The 12,382-nt window shown below is 43.8% G+C and overlaps 1 protein-coding gene across 1 annotated transcript in view; it reads left to right on the top strand.

Moving 5' to 3' along the window:
* The first annotated feature begins 358 nt into the window (after positions 1-358).
* LOC105833457 (spectrin alpha chain) overlaps positions 359-12,382 on the top strand; it is a 63,036-nt gene continuing 51,012 nt past the window's right edge. Inside the window, exon 1 of the mRNA XM_012675210.3 lies at positions 359-863. The gene's annotated coding sequence lies outside the window, so the exon portion shown is untranslated. The remainder of the gene's footprint in view (positions 864-12,382) is intronic.

The following is a 12,382-nucleotide window of genomic DNA, read 5'->3' as shown; positions in this document are numbered from 1 at the left end:
ATTATAAATTTTATTTCCATGACATAAATTGTATTTGATATATTGAAGCAAATATAACCAAAACAGAAGTCAGTTTCAACATTAAATTACGATTCCTTGCTGCGCTCTTGCCAATTCAAAATCTGTTATACAAGAAAAGATAAAAATGAAAGAAAACTGCCTAAAATGAGCGATAAACAAAAGCCCAAGGACCCTGCAGCATATCACAAGCATATCCGATGAAACGTGTTTGCCACGTGGAGTGGGGAAACTCGTTCGCCAGGGGCAGGAGGGGGAAGAGGAAACTCGTTCGTCAGGCGGCAGAGTGGGGGAACCCGTCTTTTGATGGGGTGGGGAACGCGCGTCTGGCGAACGGGAGGGAGAAAGAACGTCGAGGGCGAGTGGAGGAGAAGGGCTGGCGCGTGAAGCGGCCCGAAGCCCGAAGCGAGCGAGGAGCAAGTCCGTGGCCACCGCTGAGGCATTGGCGCAGATCTCGGCTTGGTTTACGCCGGTTCACGCGCGGCGAAAGAGAGAAACGTGAACTCGCCAACGGACGCAGAAGCGAGGCGTGCACGCACGCGCCCGCCGACGTGCGTTTGCTCTTTCGAAGAAGAGAGTACGTTCGAATATTGGGGGAGAAGGAGAGAGAGAAAAAGAACGCGGAAAACTTTTCGCGAGCGAACTGTGCGCGAGTGTACGACAACCGAGAGAGAGAAATTTCGGAGTGCATTTTTTTCTGGTGGATTTTTTCTGGTGATACACACACGCACACACGCACACGAGCACACATACACGGTGATTGCCACGGTGGTTCACCGATCGAGGAGAGAGATCGCCGTTCCGGCTTTCGGATAACTCGCATACGCGCCACACAAGGAAGGAAGGTGTGTATTTACCACCGTATGTAAACCGACGGCTGTGACCGCCGACGATCGCGCAGCGGTCATCGGCTCGTGTACCCCCGCGTTGATCGATCTTCAGGTATCTCGAGGCATGACTCGGGCACGGACGTGCGTGCGTCCGTGGAATCCAAAGTTGCGAAATCGGCGAACGGAGCCGACCGGAACGAGTTTTCGCCCCGCGAGAGCCGGTAGCCGTATAGGTATACATCGTGCCGGAGATGCCCGCTTTGACTCCTACCTCGCGCCGGGAGAAAAATCGTGATGGATCCGCGCGATTGTATCTGTAATCGGCATCCAATTAGAAACCGGTTCGACCGAAATGCCACGTGATTTTATTTATTGCTCCAAAACATGCGACTCGTAGGCAAAGCGAATACAACTGCGGGCTCCGGCAGTAAAGGATTGCTGCTTGGTGTACAATAAATGTCTAAGATAATTGTTGAGGAGGGTATTTAGGTCGCGCGATATACTCTGCGGTGGCAGGTTATCGCCGGTTAGCCATTAATTGATTACGGCATGTTGTTTGTTGCATAGAGAGCTTGGAGCTTTGTTAGTCATCTGTCCCGAATAATGTAATAGTCGAGTGATCGGAAGCTTTTTCAATTATCCCCCCCCTCCCCCACTTGCGACAAACCTCAAAGACCAATCTGCAATGTGCTCTCTGCTGCCTCTGGTTTCTTCCTTCTTGCCTATTACCTTTTTCACCTCTTCGCGCGACTTTATTAACACTGTTCTTGTCTCCTTCCGTTAACTTTTATCTCGCCAATTTCGATAAGTGAAGAAGTAGAGGGGCAAAAAGCAAAGGAGCAAAGAGAGCACATTACAGATTAACCTTAATACATATGTAAACAAACTCAAGAAGAAATTGATTTATGAGCTAAATCTGATAATTTAATTTCGCGCGTTTTATGTTATTTCATTATCTTTTAGAAAAGAGAAAAAGGAGCTTTTCTATCTTCAAAAATATACAATTTTTAATATGTTCGTTGTGTTTAAATCACTGTAAGTATGAATATGACGCGTAATAGGAAATATAATCGTTACTTGAGGCATCAATCGTCATTTATAAACGGATTCCAGATATAATTGGCTGAGGCATGAAGTGATTGTCCATGACGATTTTTCCGTGACAAATGTTGCGATGATTTTAACGCGGAATAATCATCGGGATAATTTGAACAGCGACGCAACGTAATATTTTAACAATTTTCTGCGCCTAATTGATCGATTTAGTTTCGCTTATTTCACGTTTGAATCAGCGTGTCACGTACAACATTACACACACATATCAATGTTCCACGAAATATTTTATAATTTAATTCCAGAGTAAATTTCTAAAATTAGCAGTAATGAAACTAACATTCTTTCCTACAGCTGCATAATAGAGTTTCCTTGAAGCGTTTTATATAAATCATCTCTGACATAATAACCTACCGGCACCTTGCACAGTTTTGTTCGATTTCTAAAGAGCGTATGCAAGAACACGACTTCCGTTTTTCCAGTCACGCTTAATTTTTTTTTGCTCGCAATGTCTTTCTGTCATGGCTACACTGATGAAAAGATACTTACAAATTTATTTGTAGGATATGAATTTAGTTTACTGAAATAAATTTTTATTTAAATGTGGTGAAATGAAATTTTATTCGTAGTATAATAAATGAATCAATTATAAAAATCGATTGTTGTAACTACTCGGTAAATTAACCTATTAGGTTAGGTAAATACATATCTGTCTTTATTTATTTAATAAAAAAATGAAGGCATTTTTTAGATATATAGGGATATTCTTACCTGACAGTAAGTTTATCAAGATTAATTAATTTTTTTATAACCAGTAAATATTGAAAAAAAATGTCAGGAGTTAATATAAAAACAGGAGTCAATATTTGCTTCTAAATATTTCGACTTTTTTTCTTAGTATATGTATATGATAACTGCGAGCATATAAATCATAGCGATGTTGTAAGAATATATTAACAAGCTCTGCCTTGTATTAGCTTTAAAAAAATGTTATTTACCGTTTGGAATTACTCAGTTCATAACTATTCATAATAATACAAATGCTTCTTTTTATGCATATTAAAATTAGTTGTAGAATTGCAGCTACAACAGCGAGCACACAATATTATCCTATCCCGACTTAAAGACAAAAGTAAAAATAAAAAATAAAAATCTTATTTGTCGTGACATGAAATATATTTTAATATTTTTTTTTGACCTACATTTTTCGAATATATCACATTAGACACAAAGAGAAAAATGTCAAAGTATTGAGAACTAAATATTTTGTGTGACATTTTCTTTAATATTTATTTGTTATAAACAAATTTATTTGTGAAAAACGAAATATACGTTTCTATGAAATACATACATTTTTCTTATTAATTGGTTTATTTCTTAGGAATAAAATTTTTGGAGTAAAATATACGTTATTTTCCATAAAAAAAGTTTTAAGTATTTTTCTCCAATAAATGTTTTATTGGAGAAAAATGGAGAGTTTATTTAAATAAGGCGGAATACAAGTTTTATTTCTAGCAAATAAATTATTTATTTTACGCACGCTGTTATCTCTTTAAGTAAGATATATTTTACAGTGATATATTTTAGAAGTATATTTCACGGAATATTTTATAAAAATGTATATTTTATTTTCACAAATAACAATTTTTATAACAGTAAATATCGAAGAAAACGTCACAAGAAATCTTTTGGTTCTCGACATTTTTCTCTCAGTGCGGACATTAAATCGCTCATTAATATTGATACCATCTTCCCGGTCAATTATCGAGGAACTTAATCTTGAGTAGATAAAGTATAAAATATCCGGTAAACATACTTCTGGAAAAGGAAGAATATTTGTCTCCTCGGCCAGACGATATCTCTTACAGGCCGGCGCGACGAGTAGTGGAATCTAGAAAAAAAAATATACCGGTCCGCGAGTTTTCCTTTTCCTCACCTCGAACGAGTTCTCTCGGCGGCGATTATAACGGGTGCGGATCTCGGCTTAGGTGTACGTGAAATTAGAGCGGTACTTCGATCCTTCCACGAACGGTATTCGCGTCGGTATCAACCTCCGGTGTGCGTTCCACGCAAGGAACAATGAGTGATGCAATTGCGAATTGCAGATACTCCGTAGAGGAGAGAAAAAGAGAGGACGTCGTCATATAACGAAACCGTGCACCTGCGTAACTACAACTGATTCATAGAGAGGGGTTTGTAGAGAGAGAGAGAGAGAGAGAGAGAGAGAGAGAGAGAGAGAGAGAGAGAGAGAGAGAGAGAGAGAGAGAGAGAGAGAGAGAGAGAGAGAGAGAGAGGAGAGAAATGAAGGGGAAAGACAGTTAACGAACTCATTGTGTTCTCCCGACTCTTCCGAGTGTAGATTTCGTGGTACATTCGCGAGAATGTTTTGCTTCCCCCTCCCCTAAAAAAAATTGAATACATGAATCTGATTACGGAGGAATGTTAGAAACGATTTGTCTCGCTGCCTCGTACATGATGGGATGTGATTAGTTAGCAAAATTTCCAAATTTGTCACGCGACGTAATAAAGTATACGACTGACTCGAGAATAAATTCAGAGAACGTATTGAAAAACATTTGAGAGTTTAAATCTGAGACACGCGAGAGAGAAAGAGACTCTTAGCCTCAGACTTCGGGTGCTTGTGAAACGTGAGGCTTGAAATTCGAGACTTAAAACTTGCAGGCCGAATGTTAAGAAAAAAAAAAAAACTCCGAGGGGCCGAGACTCGAGTGAGAGAATTAAGGACACGGGGGTTGAAAATTGAAGACCAAAACCATCCCACAGCTGACAGCCAATGCATCAAGATCCGACGGTCGAGAAACGAGAATTGAAAGTCCGAGGGACGCCGAGAGAATATCGCGGGTGTTCGCGACGGGGATTTACACGTTGCATCGCATTTAAACGTCGTCAGACGGTTCTAGACAGATCCCTCCGGGGTGCATCTCCGCGCCCTATAATAAATACGGCGTATAATACCGTAACACTGAATGGATCTTTTTTTTTCGCCAGCGACGCGCATCTCCGCGCCGCGCCGCGCCGATGCTGTAACTCCGTGAGGCGGAAGCTGTGTGTGCGTGCGCGGTGTGGTAGCGTATAATACGCGCGCACTACCGTGCGCGTGTAGTACACGCAACCCAGCGTACGCGTGTGCGTGTTGTTGCGCGCGCGCGTGAACCGCATGCCTGTGTGTTCCGTGGAGTTGCTGGACCGCTCTAGGAGCCTGTACTCGCGCGTCTCCCCTCCCGCCGCGGATCCGGAGGGGCGATCCTTGGCGAGGGACCCATACGACGGGGGGACCCCCGAGACCGGCGGCGCGGTCTCGACTCGGGTTACGCGGTCTTCAAGGCCCACGATCGACTCTCGAGCCACCGCCTTCCGTCAACCGGCGCGATCGGCGCGATTCACCGAGGAAGGAAGGGAAAAAAAAGCCTCTCCCGCTAGCCGCGACCGTCTCACGAGTGTTTCCCGAGGAGAAACTTTGCGGCGACGCGTTTCGAATAGTTACTGTAAAACTAATGAAACGCCGCTTTCGCGCCCCGGTCGTTGCACACAGCCGGGGCGCGTCCTAGTTGCAAATCGCGTCTCACAATGTTGCTTTGGTCATTGAATTTTACGTCGCCGACCCATAAAATTATAGACGTTTAGTTTTACGGCTTGAACGCGGCCATCGCGCGCTTATGTTTCGAGCCTCACGTATACACGTGTGTATACGTTTATGAACGCAAGTTTCAATATCCGCAATTACAATTTTCTGGCACGCTCTACAATTAGATTTTTTTTTTCAAACCTAATATCATTCTCTTCTCGTGCTCACTTTCACATTCCGCGCATATCGAGGATAGTGTGGCCGTGCCGTTCCTACAAAGTTTGCACGCTAGAAGTAAAATTGTTGATAAACACATCGGGTAGAGAAAGAGAGAGAGAGAGAGAGAGAGAGAGAGAGAGAGAGAGAGAGAGACAGGTATCAACGGTATTAATTTTCTTATGTCGAATTCCAGACGCCAGAAAGGTCAAGCGAGCTATCGAGACTACTTTCAACGCGCGCGCTGCAAGCTATCGAGTTATCACTACCGTTCCTCTCTCTTTCCATCCAGCGTTGAAATCGCTATTATATAACGCGCGGTCACCAAGAATTCCGCGTTTGAATTTTTAATTCGTGCAGCACGCACTCTATCTTATCGTCTTTATTTTATTACGAAACCGTCGCGAGAAATACGCTAACTGCCACTTGCACCTACGTCTCGCGGGGAGGGGGCGGGAAGAAGGGGTTTCTCTGTCGCTATTCGTAATTCGACAAAAATCCCTTGCTAATAACAAACGCGGAAGCCGACGGCTCAATTAGCGATACGGCGGTACCGCCGATTAATTAATCAACGGAACGGATCAAGTTCATGTAACTACGCGATTACATAATGAAATAATTCCGAATAGTCGCAACAGCCCGATCGTGGCTGTGTGGTCGAAAGGATAAGCCCGGCGGCAACGACACGGAATTCCGAAGGATTCGAAAGCGACCGTAGTTCCATTAGACGTGCTGCACATTCCAAGAGGCACGATAAACTCGCGCGACCTCGCGAAACGACCATCGATCTCATCGAGACCTGCGCGAGGTTTCCAGGGAATTCAAGCGGTTCGTCGATTTTGCACAATCACTCGGGCGATTAGGCAACCCCAGGTGCGTGCTGGTTGCACACCTTCGTGGCCTCTAATTTTTTTTGTTTTTTTTTTTTTTTTTGTTATTTCCCCGAAGAAAAATCTTTGACATTGACAATTTTATGCAACGGTGGACTTTTGACGGGCTCTGCAATTAATCGGAGGGTAATTACGCAAAGCGTGGAAACGCCATGATGACGACGTCTGACGATTGATTTCGATTGTTTCAAGTATGCCATAATTAGGCGCATAATTAGGAACGATTATCACTTTCCAATTAATTTCTCATGCACGTTAATTAATACGAGTTTCTCGTCGCGAACGAGAGCACGTGAACCAAGAAACTGGCGTATAATTTACGCTTACACACGTGTGGCAGGTATTTAATAATAAATTATATACACGTGAATGCTTTCACCTCTTTGGCAGGCCAAGCCGCAAGCCGTATTTGCGGGGCGTTGTCGAAAAGGAAAAGAATTCGTTTCACGTAACACGTTTACTTCCCGATACGTTATCGTGGCATTTGCGGATTAAGTGAATTTATGACAAATTATCACCGGGTTGTCGGTGCCGTTTTGTATCGGTACGGCTGCGCTTGCATCAACTGCTTGCATCACGAAAAAAAAAAAAAGATAAATTACAGTTACATTTATGCACCGCGATAGTAAAGACTCTATCGCGAAGACAGATCATTTGTTATAACGTTATGAACATCAGAATGGACGTGTAGAATTTCCTCCCAACACACGATCGTTGGATTTAATTTACTCTACGAAATGAGAATTCCAAGGATAAGTTCTCCGAGCACGCTATTGTTGCCTCGTGACCCGCGAGAGAATAATCCATCATCGAGGAGAAATACGTCTCCCATAAATAAATAAAAAAATTCAAGAGATAAGATGCAAGGATTGAATTCGAAATGGGCATAATAATGTCGTCGAGCTGCTTAACGAGCCTGCATAAATTTCCGGTCGAAATCGGAACCGGAAGGATAGCGTCGCACAGATCCCCCAGATCGTCCCCGATAGCGACCCTATCAGGCTAATTAGCGACAGACCCTTCTTCGACGTGACCCTTCGCGCACGACGACGGAATACGGTATGAAGTGGCGGACACGACGACGCTTTATTTGGCTCACGCGACGAGCAGGTTGAAGCCATTCGCCAACACGGCGGTGAATGTAAAGTCCGTCAGAGACACATGCAGGAATGTAGGATGTATTTTTCTTGCCGGCTTTCTAGCCATTCGTGACGTCAAGCCGGGGATCGTTATTCGATGCATTGTAAACTGTCGGGGACGTATGAAGCGCAATGAAAGAGAGAGAGAGAGAGAGAGAGAGAGAGAGAGAGAGATAAAGAAAGAGACGGAAGGATAAGTAAGAAGCTTATTATGCACTTGACAATAATGCGACCGTCGTATTGTTTTTAATGGCACATTCTTTACGCAATCGAAATATGGACGTCCGACGAATGGAGCTCCACACGTTGCGGACAGCAGAATTGGCAGAATATTATGCTCCTTTTGACATTTGATCGCAAAAACTCGCGGCTCCATCGGCAATTTTTTGCACACCCTGCCACTCGCAACGACGGAACCGCATGTGGCTCCCGTCTGGCGCGTCTCGCCATCATAATTAATATCATGTGAAATCATTCATAATTACAACGAGACGCCCACTAATCGGATCCCTCAACGAATTTTGTTTTGCGTTTTTGGTAATTAAAAGCTTCAAACGAAGTGTCTCTGTCAGACACGTGTGGAAATGCGTTTGAAAGTGAAATACGTTCCGAGCCGTGTTTCTGTAAAGCCGCGTTTGATTTACGCGAAGTGCACGTCAGAAAAAGAACCGTGCCCACCGGCGCGATAAATGACCTTAAAAGGTACAGCGAGGGGATGAGTGGGGGGGGGGAGGGGGCAAGGGGACATAGTTATGGCGATGAATAACGTGAGAGAAAACGGTGCGACTGCGGAAGGAGGGAATAACCCACATTCCCGCCGCATTATTTAGCGCTAAATGGGGCCGTCTGAAAAGCGCATTCAATGCAAACGCGCGCGGATGGGAATCGACGCCTCGCAGAGGCCGGCCGCCGCCGCGCGGAGCGACGACGATGAGAATAGGCGGGGAACAGGTGGTTGATACGTGGCGACCTAGGCATAATTAGCGACGCCACGTCGGCGTCGTCGTCGTCGTTGACAAATTGACGAACGGCGACAAACCAAACGACTCCCCGCCCCCCCGCGTGTTTCGCGTGCCACCAATAAAAATAGCGAATTATAAACGCGGCGACACGGCTGACCGCGGCTGGATCGCGCCTGTTGACGCTAATGCATAATTCAGACAATTTATATCGCTGTGCCAGTAACTTAACGGTAACGGCTGCTGCTGTCGATAGGCATAAACCGGGAGTGCTGCAAAACAACACGCCGGGAAAATGACGCTTAAATAAAAAAAAGCTCCGCAATGAAAATGTGTTTAGCATCGTAAGTGGCGGAATGTCTCGCTTCCGTCGCTTTGTGTGATCTCTCCCTATTCGATTTTATCTCGACAAAGGTGTCGAGGCTTTTGTCGTTCCCGAGTAATTAACGTTCGAGAGTTTGTTCTCTGGCGGAGAGAGAGACCTCTCGAGAAGCGAATTGCAAAGTCGTATTTCTTGGTCAATTTAGAAAGTGAACTTCATCTTGATAGAGTTTCAATCTGCGGCTTATACGAGAATACATACAATTTCGAAAATTGGACAGTGTTGCGTCACGTAATAACTAAATGGAGGGAGAAGAGGAGCCTGCGCGTCAATCGCGCGTAGAATCTGCCAGTTGAAGCGAAATGGACTTGTGCGGTTTGTATTTATATACCTCGCATAAAATTATTTATAAATCAATCCTAACGTGATTTATCGTCGAAGCTCCTCTCCTCGACATGCAACGAAAAATGCAATTTGCATTTGCGCGGCTAATTATAATTCATCTCTGGGGAACCAAACGATATCCCAGGATATCGTGATGCGAAACTGAAGCTGATCTCTGAAACCAGAAATCATTACCAAACACGCGTGACGAAGCGCATACACGTAACTGTATCATCCCATAGAATTGTTCGCATGCACGTAAAGCTAACGGTCCCCCGTCCGGATGCATCTCTCATTCTCTCCCTTTCTCTCTTCTGCCGCGGAATGCGCATTGGCGCGTGCAGCCTTCTGCATTTCGTCCGGGAAGAGGGGGGGGGGGAGAGGAAAGATGTGTTGCGAGGGAATTAAGTCGACGGAGCGGAAACTTAAATCGATCGGCTCGTCGAAGCCCGCGTCGATCACCTGCGGTAAATCGCTCGGATTCCTCGCGCCGGGATCGCGCGAGAATGCTTTTCTGCGAACCGGTGAATCGTGCAATCATCAATTGCGAGAAGCGCACGCTGCACAGCGCACAAGCCGAACGAACCGGACGGGCATTAGACGGGCATTTTAACGATTCCTTGATGAGTCTGAAATCGGTTTTATCTCTTAGCGAAAAAAATAAACCATGAACACAGAAGATCGCGCCCCGCTTACAAAGGTGTTTCGATCAACGTGTTGCACAACGACGACACGTAATTCCCCGTAATTTCTATTAATACAATTATCTATAATTTATAACGAAAGCGTGGAGAATTGTTGTTACACCACGGCGTCGATGACTCCGCCGAGCCGTCGACGATTATTTCGACAATCGCGAAAGCGACTAAATCGAAATCGACGGTAAAACAACGTACGTGTACATTTTGAAAGCGACGCTGAGGAAATTATGATGGATGCGTTACCGGGACGGGGCGCGCGTTTGTGTGTTTCTTACTTAATTAATTAAGAAAGCCGCGGGTTGCCGACCTCCGGGCTTAGAGACGTTTATTACGCCCGTTGCTCCCGTACGTACATACATACGTACGTACGTACGTAGATTACACGCGTGTTACGTGCACGGCTTCTCCATCCGGCAGAATCGTTTTTACACGACGATACGATCTTCGTAGTGTGCGCTCGTCACTTTCACCTCCAGCGCGCCTAAGCACCCACACCGCATCGTTCGCAATAACGACGATTATTAACTGTTTTTCTGCGTTTTCCTTCGTACGCCGATATTGCTCATGGAGATTAATCGCCGCGAAAGGGAGAGCGGTGACCGTCCGGACATCCATGACCCGCAGCTGCGCGTATTTTAACGACGGAAATTGCCGGGGGAAAAAAAATCGCGTCTGCGGTACTCATATGCGGTATGGCAAACAGCCTTTCAAATGGAAATAAATTAAAGTGAATTATTGACACTCGTATCCTTGCACATTCTGGAATAAAGTTTCGTCACGCCAATTCGTCGATCGTCAATCTATCACTGATAGATAATATACTTCGTACAATTCGGAAATGTAACTTGTATAAAATGTTACATTTTAGCAAATAGTACATCATATCTGTATATTCCCAATGCTCGAGAGAGGGAGATAGAGAGAGAGAGAATATCTTATTTTAAATCTTACATTAAACTATACTTCATACCAGATAGTAAAGAAGATTACCGAGTAATCTAATCGTCAATGAAATTAGAGCTTTCGATACAGACGGCGCGGCATCATTAGTCTAATGAACGCTTTTAAATTAGAAGCTATTCATAGATAGGCGTGTGAGAAAATATATGCGTTCTTCGTTAGTCCAGATTTCTATTAAGAGAGCGTGTGTTCCGTTAATTTCATGTTCTCCGCTGACTTGCTTCCTTGAACGGAGATGCAATTAAAGTTCAATGAAACGCGACAACGCTACGTCGCGTCGCGCCAAACTCGCATCAATCTTTTTGCGAATTATCGATACAGCCGGCGACATGTATTCGTGGCGTGACTCTTTATTCATCATCCTTTAAGTTATCTGTTTACATTCGGTTCGCGAGTTATTCATATCGCTTAATTTCACGCCCGACGTGCAGCGGCGATTTTGCCCCGATGATGTTCCTTACACGACTCTAAGATGCGAAATATCGAACATTGACGACAAATCGTACAAAGTTTATTCAGTACATAAAATTTACGAGTATAAAAGTGATCCATTTTTTATTTAATACCCTGTTAAACTCGTAGTGTCAAATTTTACTCAATTGAGTCATTTCTAATGATTTCATAGGTTGCCACCGCTTCTACCCAATAAGATTAAATTTATCAAATCAACGAAGGTTAAATTTAAAAGAATCAACGATATATTGAGTAAGTATTTACTCAATATTAGTCAAATTAACTACTTCATTTAGTCAAATTGATCAAATATTGGGTAGGAACAATGGCGACTCAATGGAAATTAACAGTGTAGTATTAAACAATTATAAGATTCTTTATATTATTTTGCAAGTCTTTAAAATTGCAATTAAAAAATGTAGCAGAAAAGGGAAGCCAATAATTTTAGTCATTAAGAAGCTTTCTATATTGAGGAAAAGAATTAAGAAAGTGAGTGTCTGTTCGTTATCTTGAGATAATACGTTAAAATTCATTATGCGTTTTCCTTATTAAATATCTCCAAATCATTCTATTAGAGTTAGATACAGATCTACTCCGAACCTTGCAGCCTACTATCGCACGAGGAATGCGGACAAGCCTCTCCATATTTCATATCATAAATGCCCTAAGGTTATACTTCCCATAACTTTTACGAATATCGCTCGTGGACATACTTATTTCATGCGATGAAACATTAAACCCCCGCCCTGGGGGAGGGAGGGGGGACAATGGGGCGGTAAATATAGCCTCGTCGAACAGGTATTAGAACGGTGCGCGACTCGCATAACGGAGGATGAGGGAAGACGAATGTGACACGTGGGAGTATAAAGGC

This window comes from Monomorium pharaonis, chromosome 4 (assembly GCF_013373865.1).
Source record: "Monomorium pharaonis isolate MP-MQ-018 chromosome 4, ASM1337386v2, whole genome shotgun sequence".
NCBI lineage: Eukaryota > Metazoa > Arthropoda > Insecta > Hymenoptera > Formicidae > Monomorium > Monomorium pharaonis.
The sequence above is the reverse complement of the archived record's forward strand: the minus strand, read 5'-3'. Positions and strand labels throughout refer to the sequence as shown.